At 50.8% G+C, this 16,919-nt stretch overlaps 1 protein-coding gene across 1 annotated transcript in view; it reads left to right on the top strand.

The window, feature by feature from the left end:
* The first annotated feature begins 14,529 nt into the window (after positions 1–14,529).
* The window catches only part of LOC145399064 (WD repeat-containing protein 46), a 76,899-nt gene continuing 74,509 nt past the window's right edge, over positions 14,530–16,919 (top strand). Inside the window, exon 1 of the mRNA XM_080271811.1 lies at positions 14,530–14,712. The gene's annotated coding sequence lies outside the window, so the exon portion shown is untranslated. The remainder of the gene's footprint in view (positions 14,713–16,919) is intronic.

Below are 16,919 nucleotides of genomic sequence, written 5' to 3'. Positions count from 1 at the left end.
ACGTAACAGATCAGTACATTACGAATATATTTGTCACAATAACACACTGAGGTGGTTTGGCCATGTGGAGAGGATGGAGGATGAAAGACTGACGAAGAGAGTGTATGTGAGTGAGGTGGAGGGCGGAAGAGGAAGGGGGAGGCCGAGGATGAGATGGAGGGATGGGGTGGAGAGGTATATGAGAGAGGGGGGTGTGAGTTGGGAGCAGGGCAGTGAAATGGCGGGGAACAGGGCGACTTGGAGGCGATTTGTTTGTGGCCACCCCAAACGGATTGAGGCGTCTGGCAATAGATAGATAGATAGATCATAATTCCAAGAGCTTTGATAGGCTATCAGTATGATCCCTCAGTCTTACTTCAAAGAAGCCTATGTTAATTGTCAGAAAACGTGAGTTGGTTAATGCCAAATTTTACCTGGCGAGAGTGGGAGAGGTCGGGCTGAACTCAGCATCATGAATCAAGGTTGTGGTGGTAACAGTCGTCCTCTGAGCTGACATCGCACCTTCCCCTCACACACACACACACACACACACACACACACACACACACACACACACACACACACACACACACACACACACACTGTGCTGATAAAAAAAAAAAAATCACAAAAAGACAGAAAGCTCCGTCTACCATATTTGCCTGTAATAATTAAAAAAAAAAAAAAGGCCAATTGTGACATCAAACCATCACCAATATTTTTTTTGAGATGTTGAAGTAACGCGATAAAGTTAAATGACGGAAATAGCTTTACAGGTGAAGAAAAAGCGTTCTGGATGTAAAGAAGAAACAATATTTGGAACATTGCATCCAATATCGCTCTTTATATTGAACTTTAAGAAGTACAAGTCAGTTACCTATACTGTACAGCCGTAAAGGCTACTGTCACAGTTTTTTACCTCTTCCACCTCTGATAATGGCCAAATGTAATTAGATTGTAGGATGGATCTGACTAGTGACCAAGGAGACTCATTCCTGCCACATAACTAAGGTTAATTAAATTTCATGCAACCAGTATTCAGTATTCATGCTGTGAGAGTAGCCCTGTTTCGTCAGATGAAAACCGATCGTGAAAACTGGGTTGGAGAACAACATTTGGAGAACATGCATATAACTGGACAATAACATTTATGCTACTTGAAGAAAAAAATCCCAACGACATAAGAACAAGACACAAACTCCAAAGGTGGAGCCGCTGAAATAAGGCATTCTCCCCGATCATTAACCGAATCCAACCGAACTGGCGTGTGAGAGCTGTATATCAGTGTCTGTGATTTCGGCGTGTAAAACTTAAGTAATGTTAAACACGTACGCTACAATATTCAGATTAAATGTTCTTTTTTCCACATTAGAGAGCTGTTGGTCAAATTTATTTTTGATTAACCATTATATTTTATTTTCAGTGGCTTGGAGTGCCCTACATGCCGTACCTCTGTTTCTGGGTATCTCCTGGGCTGCCTATGTCATGGGACACCATCCCCATCACTTCAGACAGGATGAGGATCTTTATAAAAAAAAAACTGTTTGTATATCTTGAAACTTTAAGGAAATTTTTTTTGGTTACATTTAAGTATGCGTTTCATTTAGGATGTCATTTCATTACAAACTATCCCCTTTGAGGCATCGCTTCAAGGTAATTCAAGGTAAATAAAACTGAACGGTTGCTATTTCCTTATTGTGCTTTAAAGAAACTGGTTAATGTAAATACTTCTGAATATTGCTTGATACTATTGGAAAAATTTTATACTTCCGGGTAGGTCGATAAATTTGAAGAGGAACACCGCGCTTCGTGTCACCGCTGGAGCACCACAGGGAGTGACGATGTTGTGAATGTTGGAATCTCTTGTCTGGCTAGGGTCGTTTGGGTTGGATTGCTGTACGCCTTCGTGGAACACTGCTTAAGACCGCATCCACACAGAATACTTGCTGGTGCGGACGGGAGTTCGGCATCACTGTAACGTACCGTAGTTCTCGCCCGCATCCGCCTGGGTCCAGTGGGACCCCTTGTATGGGTTACATTGATGCTAAGCTCTGCACCCACCCACTCCAGCAGACATTTGGTGTGGAGGCGGCCTAACACTCTTCTCCTTTCAGGTGTTGGGAGTCGGGCTGGAACGTCACTGCCAGTCTGTGGTGTCATGATTTCACTTTTAATATTATGGTGAGTAACTTGTACAGTAGCTGTGTTTTTACTAGGGCTAACTTTTAATGAGCTTAATTCAGTAACTGTGGTGGAAGTTCGCGCCTGTGCTAAGTTTTACATAAAACTACCTAAATGAATATGTGAGAGAAAGGTATGAAGCTGATGAGGGAAGAGAAGTGACAAGGGATTGAGCTGGCTGAATGTTGTTTGTGCGGAGAAGTGTATAACTAACGTTTTGCTTTTTTTTATTTTTTTTTTAACAGTCGTCGGATTCACACTGTTGGATTAGTCCCCCTCGTGAAATAACTTGCAAAATAAAAAAATAACGATTTTACCCAAAGTTTGTGGAGGGGTTAAAGTTCATCGAATGAGGAAACCTATATCGTTTTCTAGAGCAACAGGCCAAAGGTCAAGGTCACTGGTCAAGGTCGTACTTCATGCCCAGCGTCCTTGACGTTCAACTTTTTGTTCTAAAAAAAAAAAAACTAGTTAGTTTTATCATGGGTTGTCCCTCATTTCTTCCGCCAGATTTGGCTCAAATGGGATAAAAACTGTTCGATTTAGCTTACGGGAGGAACGCCCTTGAGAATCGTTTCCGGAATGGGATAGGCAATTTTTATCCTGTTTTAAACAAATTTAGTGGAAGGGTTGAGAGACAGCACATGGTGACACCTACTGTTTTTAAAGACAGAGGGTTAATGGTTAAGGTCACAGGGCAGCGTCAGCTTTAACCTTGCCCTGCGACCATAACCTTTGATCTGTTGTTCTAAAAAATGATGTTTCCTCATTGGATGACCCACAACTCTTCCACCAAGTTTTGTTATAACTGGATGAAAAATGCTCCAATTATCTTACGGTCGGAACTATTCTCACGGGTTCCTCGTGTGAAAATAGTTGCGGCCGTGAGATAACTCGTACAGCTTTTATTAGATTTTAACTAAACTTGGTGGAAGTGTTGAGGGCCATCGAATGAGGAAGCCCCCCCGCCTCTCTCTCTCTTCCAGAACAACAGGTCATAGTTCATGGTCATAGGCAGTGGCGTACCTGGGGGGGGGAGAGGGGGGCTGTTTGACACTGCCCCCAGGGCCCCCAATTAAGAGGGGCCCCAAAAGCCTTAAAAATTTATAAGCCTTTTTATAAATATTAGATAAGTTTTGAGAATTAAAGGGGGGGATAGGTTCTTTGCTGGGCCCCCTTCTTTGCTGGGCCCCCCTCCTGGAGGGGGGGCCCCCGCAAAGAACCTAGCCCCCCGGGCCCCCAGATCTCTAGGTACGCCCCTGGTCATAGGTCAGGGTAAAAAAAAAAAAATGCCATTGCCCTTTATAAGAGAGGAGCATGTAAGAAAGGAGCATGTGGAGTTACACCTACAGACAGACACATGAAGTAAAAGAGCGTGGATATGACTGAAAGCGTTGACAGAAGTACTCTGATGATTTGGGCATGTGGAGAGGATGGACCATGAGAGACTGAGTAGAAGAGCAGATGTAGGTAAGGGGGAGGGCGAGACCAAGGATGAGATGGAGGGATGGAAATTGGAATGGAGATATAATAAGAGAGAGGTGTGGGTTGGGTGGAGGGCAGCCCAGTGGGAGAGGACAAGCCGAACATTGTTTGTGGCCACCCCTTGCGCGATTAAGGGATTTGGTTAAGGATCACTGAGCTCTACAGCATTTTGAAATCAGCCGATGAATTCGGAAAATATAGTGCCATGGTCCACTGTGCAGCTAAAATATAGTGCCATGGCCCAATACTCAGCATATGTAAGCAACAGCGAAACAGAAACAACATGCTAAGTGTTATGCTGGGTGTTTTTAGTCCGACCTCTCGTCCTAAGAACACCAGCTACTGAGTGGGGTCCTCTTTCCGGACCAGAATGAAAGCACCCACAAAGGAACAGGACATAAAAACCAGGCAGTACACCTTAACACATCTATTACCTTAACTCTGACACCGTGACAATATACACAAAGAGATATTGACTATATGTAAAGACAGGAAACACAGAATGAGCCTTCAATACAATGGATAAGATTACACACACAGTAAATCACTCTTCACTTGTACAGGAATATTTAGTACTAATATTATAGTACCCGAATAATATGCATTGGCAGAGATGGCGTTTAATTTACTGAGTTCGTTTCACTAGGCGAGGACGTGACCAGGAGTGGGGGGAATGAATAGCACCATACGTGGGTAGAATGCCGGTCGCGTCACTCGCGGGAGTTACTTAGGCACAGTAGCACTGGGTCACAAGTTTCTGATGAACCCCGCACGCACCTGCTCTAACCCACGTTTTCTTTACGCCCTCCTGTATATGGTCTTTTCTGTTCTGCCAGGTATCGGGTCACTGTGCACTGAATATGTGGATAGTCATTTATATATCATTCGGGCCTTACTATGTTCTTTCTCACTGTACACTACTGTGTAGATTGTTCACTATGTTAACCTTATTAATGTCACTACGTACCCGTATTTTCTTTGGGTATCGCCTGCTGCGCGTCCTGGGCGTGAAAGAGGGGCCCTACGGGAAGCCCTCCTGAAGGGGGCAGCGCACTGCCCGTAGGGGCGTCACTGCCCGGGTGGTAGTTGTCGCTGGGGTGCAGGGAGGCCCTCCGGTCTGGGGGCCTCGACCTGTGGGGTGGCCCTCGGGACTGGGGCCGAACAGCTGCAGGAGGCGGGCCTGGCGCCTCTGGCTCCGAGGAGAGAGAGAGCCTGGGTTGTCTGGGCCTAGGGACTGCTGGCCAGACCTGGGAGTCCGGGGGCTGTGGCCGCCTACAGGAAGAAGGCTGTCAGGGGTGAACTGCGGTGTCGCCTCCATCGGGTGTCCGTCAGGGACAGGGACCTCCCAGGGGTAAGTGGTAGGGGGTGGACTGGGCCACTCCACCACTCAGCCAGCACCTCTGGGGAATTGCTCCTGTGGGGAGACAAAGGGTGTCCCACGCAGCCGAGAGGAAAGGGGTCGGCCACGCAAGGGACCTCCTGCTCTGGGAGACCCTTCGGAGTCACGAATGAGGGGCATACGGTGACCACTCCCTCCCCGTCACGTACGGTGGCCGTGAACGCGGTTTCGTGACTCATAGGGCTTGCAAGTGAAGGGCGTACTGTGGCCGCTCCTTCCCCGTCACGTACGGTGGCCATGAACGCGGTGCTGCTCCCGAAGGAGGAAACGGCAGGAGAGTGGTGCACAGGGGCAACGCCCTCTCCGGTGCGTGCTGAGGCCGTAGCCGAGGGTCTACTTACCTTTTCATGCACTAAGGCCATAGCCGAGGGCCTACTTACCCTTTCACGCACTAAGGCCGTAGCCATGTGCCTGCCCACCTGCTGGGAAGTAACTGAAGGGCGTACGGTGGACGCTCCTTCCCCGTCACATACGGTGGCCGTGAACGCGGTGTTACTCCCACAGGAGGAAAAGGCAGGAGAGGGGTGCACAGGGGCAGCGCCCTCTCCGGTATGTGCTGAGGCCGTAGTCGAAGTTCTACTCACCCTTGCACGAACTAAGGCTGTAGCCGTGAGCCTGCCTGCCCTTCGGGAAGTAACTGAGGCGTTGCTCTCATAGTAGGAGGTAATAGTGGATGAGGGGCGTACGGTGGACACTCCCTCCCCGTCATGTACAGTGGCCGTGATTGCGGTTCCACTATTCCTCTCTCTGCCAGTCGGGGCACGTTCAATAACTAACAACCCGAGGCCGTCCCCAGAGGTGGCTGTGACTGAGGGGCGTACGGTGGTCACTCCCTCCCCCTTCACGTACGGTGGCCGTGATGATGGTGTCACAGGGGGAAACAAATGAAGGGCGTACAGTGACCGCTCCTTCCCCGGTATGTACTGTGGCCGTATCGTGGTGTTGCCTGGGACTGACTCTGGATCAGCCCCACCCCGAACCTGCCGAGGGTTGCCCCGCCTGCAGGGTTGTTGCCTCTTGTCGCTCACCTGGCGTTGTGACAGTTGCGGGGAAGAGGGGCTCTGGGGAGAGATGTCCTGGTGACCCTCTTGTCCTGGGTCACTAACCCCGCCGTGGTGTCCTCTTGGGGTGGTGGTGTGGTGGTGGCTCGGTGGTGGGGGGGGGGGTGGCGGAGTGAGTGGTCCGGCGGTGGCGGGTATTTTATCACCCTCCATCTCGAAAAAGTCACGGCCCCGTGACTGGAAGTGGTGTGTTGTGGTGGTGGATGTTTGGTGGGCCAGGGTGAGGTGTCGGAGGAAGTTGGTCCAGTGGAGGGTGGTGGGGTTCGGCTCTCAGTGTGAGTTGAGAGTAAGCGTAGGGAGGATGGGCGGTCTGTCCGGTGGAGGATCCGGAGAAGCTGGTGTTTTGCCCTGAGCCTGACGTGTGGGCAGTCGTGGGGCTGCCAGTGGATTCGGTCAATGCTCATCTCGGGTGGTTGTGCTTGGTGCGGAGGTAGGAGTCAAATGCTGGTGAGTGAGGGGAGTGTCGGGTTTTTATGAGGTCTGGGTGGGTGGGAGGAGAGTTGTGCTTTGGGGAATTGGGATTTGGGGAGATTCCATTTTGCCTGGTGGGGGTGGGTTGAGGTGGTGAGTGGGGGGTCCTGTGGGTGGTGGGTGGTGGGGTTGGGGTGTACCTGGAGGGTGGGCGTGAAAGGTGTCCCGATCTGGTGGTGGTGGTGGTGAGGGTGGGTGTTGGTGGTGAAGGTGGGCGAGCACATGGTGGTGAGGGGGTATGGCCGGAGGCGGGTGGGGTAGCGGGAGGGGGTGCGGTATGTCGTGTGTAGTGAGAATGGTCGTGGGGTAAGGGGGGTGTAGGTGGGCGGGCTGCAGGTTCACGTGGTGGAGTGGTTGCATGTGGTGGGTTGGGCGGTGGTGTAGTGGGTGGGGTGGTGCGTTGGTGGTTGTGAGGTGGGGTGATTGCACGGGGTGGGCTGGAGGGTGGTGCAGTGAGTGGGGTGGTGCTTTGGCGGCTGTGAGGGTGGTCTGTGATGGATGAGGGTGGTGTGGTGGTGTCGGGCGTTGGTCGGCTAAGTTGGTGTAGCGGAGGTTGCGTTGTGGGCGGTGATGGCAGTGGTACAGGATCTGGTGGTAGAGAGACGGGGTTAGGTGTGGGTCAGTCAGGGGTGGGGTTGTGGGGTTGGGGGTTGGTGTCGTCGTGGGGGGTTGGGGAGGTGGGGGTGGCTGAGGTGAGAGGCGGCGTGCTCATGGGGGATGTGAAGGGTGGGGGTGAGAAGGAGTAGGAGTAGGAGCCGGGGGGATAATTCTGAGAAGACGCCGATGGGCCAGGTGTGCGTGGAGAGGTGCGGGGCACGCGGGTGTGGGGATGGTCATTGTTGGAGGGGTGGAAGGGGCGCACGTGACGATTTCGGTAGGTGCGCAGTTGCCTGTGGTGGTCTATGACAACCTGGTAAGGGATAGGGATCCTGATGATTTTGAAGGGGCCATCAAACCTGGGGGTAGTCTTGGTGGGGATGGGCAGGTGGCAACCACCACTGAGTCACCCGGCTTGTAGGGGTTGGAGGGGTTGGTGTCCGGTGCAAGGTCTTGTTGGGATTGGAGATGGTGGAGGCGTCGTTTAAGGTGGTGGAGGGGGTCGGTAGAGGAGGGGGGGTTGGAGGGTGTAGGTGGTGGCGGAGGGGTAGGAGGAGTGGGGATTCCCCGAATACTCGCTCGTGGGGGGTTACGTCATCGTCTCGTGGGAAGGTATTAAGCCCCCATTGAACAATCTTGACGTGGGCGGGCCAATCGTCATTGCCTGTCTGCAGGATTCTGGTCCTGACTTGATTTAGGAGGGACTGATGACTCCTCTCGCATACGCTGTTGCCTTGGGGCCAGTAGGGGGATGAGTGGGAGATTCGGTAGCCGAATATTTTGGCCAGTCTTTCCCAGACTTTTCCTGTGAATTCAGGGGCATTATCCGAGTGTAGGGCTTGTGGGATGCCGAAATAAGGGAAGACGTGGCGCACCAGGGCGTTGGCAACTGCTACGGCATTGTGGTCTTTGGCAGGGCAAGCGATGATGAATTTTGAGTAGACGTCAACGAACGTGATGATATATCTGTATCCTGCTTTTGGTGTGAGCGGGCCGACGACGTTGAGGGAAAGCAGCTGCCACGGTTTTTGTGCAGTTAATTTGCCTGATGGGCTGGGGGTGCGCATGATGTCTTTCCCTAAAACACAGGCGCAGCATGTTTGGATGATGTTTTTAGCAATGGTGGATGGGATGGCTGTCCAATACATGTCAGAGAATGCCTGTAAAAGCTTTTTGGTGCCGAGGTGGATGCCGTTGTTGGCGTGGAGGTGTATCATAGCGTCATGAGCCGAGGTGGGGTTGGGGATGATGTGGCCGTCTGCGTCATACAGGTGGTCGCCGTGGAGGTGTAACCTGGCGAATGTGCGTGGCGGGATCCAGGTAGGGCGCTGCTTGTCTTTCCGCATTTGAATCAGGTCTGGTTTTGGGCAGACGGTGTTGATGGGTAGACGGGAGAGGGCGTCGGCGTTAGTGTGGAGCTTGCCTGGGCGGTATAAGATTTCAAAATCGAATTCCTCAAGAGCGTCCCACCATCGAATGAGTTGGGCTTTGTTAGTATTGGACTGGCGTGGCCATTGTAGTGATTGGTGGTCTGTGATGATGACTACGTGGGTGCCGGATATGTAGGAACGGAAGTACTCTAGAGCCCAGATTATACCGAGGCACTCGCGTTTGATGGCCGCGTAATTTCGCTTGGCTTGATTCAGGGTGCGCCCGTTTTGTACTTGCACGAGGACAGCCCCTATGGCTATGAGGGAAACGTCAGTATACAGACGGAAAGGGAGATTGTAGTCTGGGAAAGCAACAATGGGTGCTGAAATCAGTTTGGATTTGAGGTCGTTAAATGCGGTCTTTCTGGTTTCAGTCCAGACAAATGGTTAACCCTTTTTTGTCAGTTCATGTAGTGGTTTGGCTATGTTGGCAAACCCTTTTACGAACCAGTAGTACGACGTAAGGCCTAGGAAGGCCCGGGTTTCGTGGACGTCTCGTGGTAGGGGGATTTTGGCGATGGCATGCAGTTTGTCGGGGTCAGGTGAGATGCCCTCGGCTCCAATCATGTGTCCTAGGAAGGAGACGGATCGTTCAGCTAGGACGCATTTTGTTGGCTTGAGTTTGAGGCCTGTCTGGTGGATACGTAGAAACACCTGTTTAAGGCAGTGGAGGTGGTCGGCCCAGGTGTGGCTAAAGACGATGACGTCGTCTAGGTAGGCCAGGCAGATTTCCCAGGTTAAGCCACTTAGTACGGATTCCATCAGACGGGAGAACGTGGCTGGGGGCGTTACAGAGTCCGAATGGGAGGACATTGAATTCGTAGTGTTTCCCGTTTGAGGTCGAGAAGGCGGTCTTTTGCTTGTCATCTGGGTGGACGGGAACCTGCCAGTATCCCGATTGCAGGTCGAGGGTGGAGAACCAAGTGGAGCCGTGCAGGGAGTCGAGGGAGTCGTCGATTCGGGGTAGGGGTGTGGGGTCCTTGATGGTGACATCATTTACTCTGCGGTAATCAACGCAGAATCGCATGGTTCCGTCTTTTTTTCTCACGAGTACGATGGGGGAGGACCACGGGCTGGTGGAGTTGGAAATAACGCCGGCATCAAGCATGTCCTGGACCTGCAGGTCTTCCTCTGTTCGCTGCTTAGGGTTTTTGCGGCGAGATGTTTGGCGAATGGGTGGTCTGGTCGTGTGTATCTCATGACTGAGGTAAGTGGTGTGGCCGAGGTCTGTTGGGCCAGACGAGAATAGGTCCTGGAAGTTCAGGAGTAATTGTTGGAGGCTGTTGGTTTGGGAAAGGGATAGGTGCGCGGGTAGGTCCGGCAGGGTTGGGTGGTGAGAAGGTGGTGCGTGGCATGGCTCGGCTTCCTCCGTGTCGCCAATGATGAGTCCTCTAGGTAGTGTTAGTGGTGTTGTGGCGAGGTTAGCGATACGGATCGCTTGGGCCTGGGCGGGGAGGAAGATGGGGGATACTAGACAGGAGGAGAGTGGTCCGGTAGGTAGGGATGGGGAAAAAAGGACGGAGGTATCGGAGGGTCTGTTTAGTTCCACCCAAGCTTCGTGATGGGGCGGGATGATGATGGTGGAGGTGATCGAGGTGGGAAAAGATGGGGAGGTGGTTGGTATAGGTGGTGGAGTGGATGGGGGGGAGTGGGGGAGTGGTGTGTTGGGTGAGGTTGGGGTGGTGTCGCATGTGCAGAGGTGTTGGGGGACGTGAGTGTTAGGGGAGGGGGTGTATGTGTGTGGGGTTTGTGGGTGGTGGTGTTGGTGTTGGGGTTGTTTTGTTGTACGTTTGTTTTTGTTTCCTTTTTTTTTTTGTGAGGGGGGGGGGCTGGACTGAAGTAAAGGTGGTGTTGATAACAGTCGATCTTGGTGCGGAGTTTCTGAAGGAGGTCCAGCTCTAGGTATCCGTCATACTGACGGCATGTGGAGTCAAAAATGATGAAGGGCTGAGTGGTGGAGACTTGTTGATGGGTGTTGGTCCGAAGGGCCCAGGTTTCCCCACGGATAGGCAGGGGGCCATCCCCCGCGTCTACGAGGTTGGCTGAGGTGGGGAGAAGGGGGCCAAAAGCGGAAGTGTGACGGGAGTAGAAATGAGAGTACAGGCATGACCTGGCAGCTCCCGTGTCCACCAGTAGTCTAGCCTTGACCCCGTTCAGGCGAATTTGGTCGTACACTGGGGGTCGGTAGTGATGTGACGTGGCCTCTGCCACCGTGGGGAGGTGCAGGGGCGGGCCTAAAAATCTATCTGCTGAGTGGTGATGTGGTCATCGTGCTCCTCGTCGTCTGGTCCTGGGTAGACTGGGGGGCGGGGCATCGTCTTCCTGGGCGTCTTCCTCCAGAGAGGATACCTTCCTGCGCCCCTGAGTAAGGGCTCTGCGTCTATTTGCTTTAAGTTGTTCCCTAATGTCGTGCATGGGGCAGGTGCGACTGCAGGCCATGAATTCCCAGAGATTAATAGAGATGAGGTTGCCCTGGTCCCTGGGATTGGGGCGCCTTCTCTGTGGGTGCGCCCTGGGAATTGTTGGAGACGGGTCTGTGGTGGGTGGGTGGGGCGGTGGTGTGATTTTTGGTGGTGGAGTTTTGGTGGTGGGGAATTTGCTCACCGCGTGTATGGGTTGCTGTGTGGGACGGGCGGCGAGGAGGCATCGGACAAGTTGTAGATCTTGATCCATATTCCCCGATGGATCGTAAATGGTGAAATGCTCCCTGACTGTGCTAGGGAGAATTCTCAGCAGGGCGTTGAAGGTGTGCAAATCCCGAGTATTTGTGGTTGCGTCGGGATAAGCGGCGCTGACGAGGCGCCATGCCTGGACCAAAGTATCATCCAAGTTACCATCGTAGGCAAGAGCGCCGAGCTGAGAGAGAGCGACGACTCTGCCCATAGAAGGCATAACAGCCTCCTTTACAATTTGGGCGAATTGCTCCCATGTTAGTTCTGGGACGACTTTTGTTGCGACAGATTTTTCCCAGGTTAGGTAGAGTGAAGGCTATCTTTTCTCTGTCAGAGTCGAACCCGATATCTAAAAGGGGTTTGACCATATCCAAATAAACATCTATGTCATATTGCTCCGGGTTGAATTTCGGCAATTGGATGTGAGGTTTGGCTGCCATTGTGCAAGTTTCCTTTTATCGTTCCTCCGTGCTTTATTCTGATCCAGAACCACCGCTGGCCACCAGTGTTATGCTGGGTGTTTTTAGTCCGACCTCTCGTCCTAAGAACACCAGCTACTGAGTGGGGTCCTCTTTCCAGACCGGAATGAAAGCACCCACAAAGGAACAGGACATAAAAACCAGGCAGTACACCTTAACACATCTATTACCTTAACTCTGACACCGTGACAATATACACAAAGAGATATTGACTATATGTAAAGACAGGAAACACAGAATTAGCCTTTAATACAATGGATAAGATTACACACAGTAAATCACTCTTCACTTGTACAGGAATATTTAGTACTAATATTAAAGTACCCGAATAATATACTTTGGCAGAGATGGCGTTTAATTTACTGAGTTCGTTTCACTAGACGAGGACGTGACCAGGAGTGGGGGGAATGAATAGTACCATAAGTGGGTAGAATGCGGGTCGCGTCACTCGCGGGAGTTACTTAGGCACAGTAGCACTGGGTCACAAGTTTCTGATGAACCCCGCACCACCTGCTCTAACCCACGTTTTCTTTACGCCCTCCTGTATGGTCTTTTCTGTTCTGCCAGGTATCGGGTCACTGTGCACAGAATATGTGGATAGTCATTTATATATCATTCGGGCCTTACTATGTTCTTTCTCACTGTACACTACTGTGTAGATTGTTCACTATGTTAACCTTATTAATGTCACTACGTACCCGTATTTTCTTTGAGTATCGCCTGCTGCGCGTCCTGGGCGTGAGAGAGGGGCCCTATGGGGAGCCCTCCTGAAGGGGGCAGCGCACTGCCCATAGTGGCGTCACTGCCCGGGTGGTAGTCGTCGCTGGGGTGCAGGGAGGCCCTACGATCTGGGGGCCTCTACCTGAGAGGCGGCCCTTGCACTGGGGCCGCGCCGATGGGGTGCAGGGAGGCCCTCCGGTCTGGGGGCCTCGACCTGTGGGGTGGCCCTCGGGACTGGGGCTGAACAGCTGCAGGAGGCGGGCCTGGCGCCTCTGGTTCCGAGGAGAGAGAGAGCCTGGGTTGTCTGGGCCTGGGGACTGCTGGCCAGACCTGGGAGTCCGGGGGCTGCGGCCGCCTACAGGAAGAAGCACCGTCAGGGGTGAACTGCGGCGTCGCCTCCGTTGGGTGTCCGTCAGGGACAGGGACCTCCCAGGGGTAAGTGGTAGGGTTTGGACTGGGCCACGCCACCACTCTGCCAGCACCTCTGGGGAATTGCTACTGTGGGGAGACAAAGGGCGTCCCACACAGCCGAGAGGAAAGGGATCGGCCGTGCAAGGGACCTCCTGCTCTGGGAGAACCTTCGGAGTCATGAATGAGGGGCGTACGGTGGCCACTCTCTCCCATATACGGTGACCGTGAACGCGGTTTCGTGACTCCTAGGGCTCGCAGCTGAAGGGCATACGGTGGCCGCTCCTTCCCCGTCACGTACGGTGGCCGTGAACGCGGTGTTATTGCCACAGGAGGAAAAGGCAAGGGAGGGGTGCACAGGGGCAGCGCCCTCCCTGGTACGTGCTGAGGCCGTAGCCGAGGGTCTACTTACCCTTGCACGCACTAAGGCCGTAGCCGTGGGCCTGCCTGCCCTTTGGGAAGTAACTGAGGCGTTGCTCTCGTAGTAGGAGGTAATAGTGGATGAGGGGCGTACGGTGGACACTCTCCCCCCGTCACGTACGGTGGCCGTGATCGCGGTTCCACTATTCCTCTCTCTGCCAGTCGGGGCGCGTTCAATAACTAACGCCCCGAGGCCGTCCCCAGAGGTGGTGAGGGGCGATTCCACAGTAGTTTTCATTTGTTTGCTTCCTCCCCAACCACACTTATAACTACATTTTTTCCAAAAAGTTCAGTATCCACTTTCACTACCCCTGTCAAATGGTTAGGTAATTAAGATTGTTACATAGTTTAGTCACCAAAATCATCATATAATTCAGTCATAAGTCATTTTCACAGTTCAGTTTCTTTCGTTTGGGTGCTTGCAAACCACTACAAACAACTGTGGAATTGGCCTTTGAGGGCGTACGGTGGCCACTCCCTCCCCCTTCACGTACGGTGGCCGTGATGGCGGTGTCACAGGGGGAAACAACCGAAGGGCGTACAGTGACCTCTCCTTCCCCGGTACGTACGGTGGCCGTACCGCGGTGTTGCCTGGGATTGACTCTGGATCAGCCCCACCCCGAACTTGCCGAGGGTTGCCCCGCCTGCAGGGTCGTTGCCTCTTGTCGCTCACCTGGTGTTGTGACAGTTGCGGGGAAGAGGGGCTCTTGGGATAGGTGTCCTGGTGACCCTCTTGTCCTGGGTCACTAACCCCGCCGTGGTTTCCTCCTGGGGTGGTGGTGTGGTGGTGGCTCGGTGGTGGGGTGGGGGGTGGCGGGGTGAGTGGTCCGGCGGCGGCGTGTATTTTATTAAGAACTATGGTGGAGGCGACGTGTGCGGGTGTTTCAATGTGGCGGCCAAAGTCACACGCTAGCTGCGGAGACAGCTCAATGTTATCCCGTTTTGCACTTTTCATACTTGCTGGTATTATACCAGTGGTATAAAAGGTTAGATATTTTTAGGTGCCGGGCGTATATGCATGTATGGTAGTAGCTTGCTTTGTCGGAGTAATCGTTCCAAGTTCTGTTGAAATTTGCAAAATTTAGCTATTACCGGTATCTAGCTCATCTTTAATGCCAGGTATTTATTTAGGCTAAGTAGCTTTCCATTATTTGTTAATACAATAACATTCTCGTTTTGTCTCCGGAGTCGGGGGCCGGGCTGTGTTTAGAAACACGTAAACTCGTGTACGGACTACAGTGCAAGTTGATCTTGGTTGGAACTTTAAAGTGGAATATCACGAAATTCACGAATTTTATTCTCAGCCGCACTACTAATAATATCAAGAACGCCTGCGCAGTTATCTGAGGACGCAAGGCTCCTGGCATCTACACAGTAAGAAGAGTAGGCTGCACGAAACTGTTGGAGAAGGTATTGGATAATGACGTCAGTTCGTTTTGGGGTACTTTCTTAACCCCAGTTCGTTTTAGATATGAACCCTAGGTTCCCTATACTGTATGCCACAAAGCTGAGGTAAATATTGAGCATTCGCCACACATAATTACTTAGTTGAGTATTGAAGTGTTTTTGAAAAATTTTTGTCTTGCCAAACTCCTTTTGATTTAAATTGTTTTCTCCGGGTTTTAGTTGGATGCATTTTGTTTGGACACCCATGGAAGCAGTGTAAGGCATTGTAGTGGTGAGATGTGAGGACAACAGTATCTGCATGTTTCATTGTACACAGATTAGGATTACTGGTATAGTCTGACAGATCGAAACGTAGGGTTTTGGTGGAGTCACCCCCTCCCTGCACTGTTGCCACGTTTCCGAGCTGACCTCTCCATCAGCGATGACCTTGACACTGTTTCCCTCTTGTGATCTCCGTTTTTCTAATACCCCCTATACCCCTGCCACCAACACCCCCTATATCCCTACCCCCAACAACACCCCCATCAACAACACCCGCTATACCTCCACCACCAACACCTCCTATAAATATAGACCCCCACCATCAACACCTGTATAATAATTAGCCGTTGATAATTGTTATACTTTTATTGAGAGCATACATTCTACCCTATTGCTCAAACTCCCTAATCTTACAATCCCATCTGTCTTAATCCTTCCCACTGCCTTCGTTCCTAAATCCCTTAATTGATCTATTTTTAACCTAAGTGTCCCCACACCTTTTAAACCATTTACCTCTCTGTCACTATTCTCCACCATATGTATCAACTTGTATTATATTGTGTATAGAACTTTCATACTGTATGCTGTACTACTGTATAATGTATAAGAATACCCACTGTTTAGTGGAAATAAAGTTTTATTATTATTATTATTATTATTATTATTTCTCTCTCTCTCTCTCTCTCTCTCTCTCTCTCGCTAGATTTTGTTATGTGTCATCCATGGTTTTTTACTTCCATTTTTATGTATGGATTATAATTTTGACTTTATTTCCGCACCACCCTTGAGGTAAAAGTCACGGCGCGTTTTTTATAGAGGTTTCCCCCAATAGGCCTAAATCCTGTAGGGGGTTGGTGACCTCCCACAGCGTACACACAAACACGTGTCGCGTGAGTGCTGCCACCCCAGAGCTGTTTGATATATTTATTTTAATTATGAAAGGATCGCCTCTTCCCACTTTTATCCCTTCAAATTTTCTTGCAATTATACTTGCTAAATTAATTAGCAATGTTAGAAGTGTTGGGGAAGTAAATAATAATTAGAATATTTTTAGAGCAACACTGCCAAATTTTTATGCCACGTTTCTCTATTATCGTATAATATAGTATGCAGAATAGTTTTATTCTTCCTTGATACATGTCAGCACTTTCATTACAGTTATATTAGTATGAGTTATGTTTATGTATCATTCCTACTACACAAACCACAGGCGTTATACATCGTAGGGTTAGGAAACATGGCAATAGTGTAGGGAGGGGGTGACTCCACCCAAACCCTATGTTACGAGGAGGAACACTATAGATGGATGTTTTGCTTCCTTAAATGACTGCTGTAAATGAGAGAATTGTGGAAATTGAGTGAATGAAATATGATACATATGTGGGGACTGGGGTGGTTTTGACTTGTAAATGGAGTGGAGGATGAAAATTGGGTGGAAAAGTATACCAGTAGGGAGATGAAGCCGGGTCTACAAGTTACCCATATGACCAAAAAAGGAAAAGGGGAAAATGAAGTGTGTGGTAATCATAGGGGCCTTTGTTTTCTTAATGTAATAGGAGAGGTATATAGTAGGATACATATTGACAGAGTTGGGGAAATAACAGAGGAATTAGTTGGACGGCATAGTTTCAGAAAATGGTGATCTTGCCTCTCTGAACTGCTGGAACACATTGGAAAGCTATTACATGATGTAAACAGTGATTGCAATGTGGATGTAATATATCCAGATATCTCAAAATCCTTCGATAAAGTTGATCACGGCATACCGGTACTCCCTCATAAATGGAAAAGTGCTGACATTGATGGCAAGTTGGGGATCTGGCTTTGTAACATTTTAAAAGACAGAAGTCAAAGTATATGTGTGAGTCGCAAGAGATCCAGCAACTCCACAGTCAATAGTGGTGTCCCTTAAGGGTCTGTGCTTGGCCCGATCCTGTTCCTCATCATGT

Source organism: Coenobita brevimanus, chromosome 47 (genome assembly GCF_032717465.1).
Source record: "Coenobita brevimanus isolate Jiangsu-jjx chromosome 47, ASM3271746v2, whole genome shotgun sequence".
Classification (NCBI taxonomy): Eukaryota; Metazoa; Arthropoda; class Malacostraca; order Decapoda; family Coenobitidae; genus Coenobita; species Coenobita brevimanus.
This window is presented reverse-complemented; position numbering and strand designations above follow the sequence as displayed.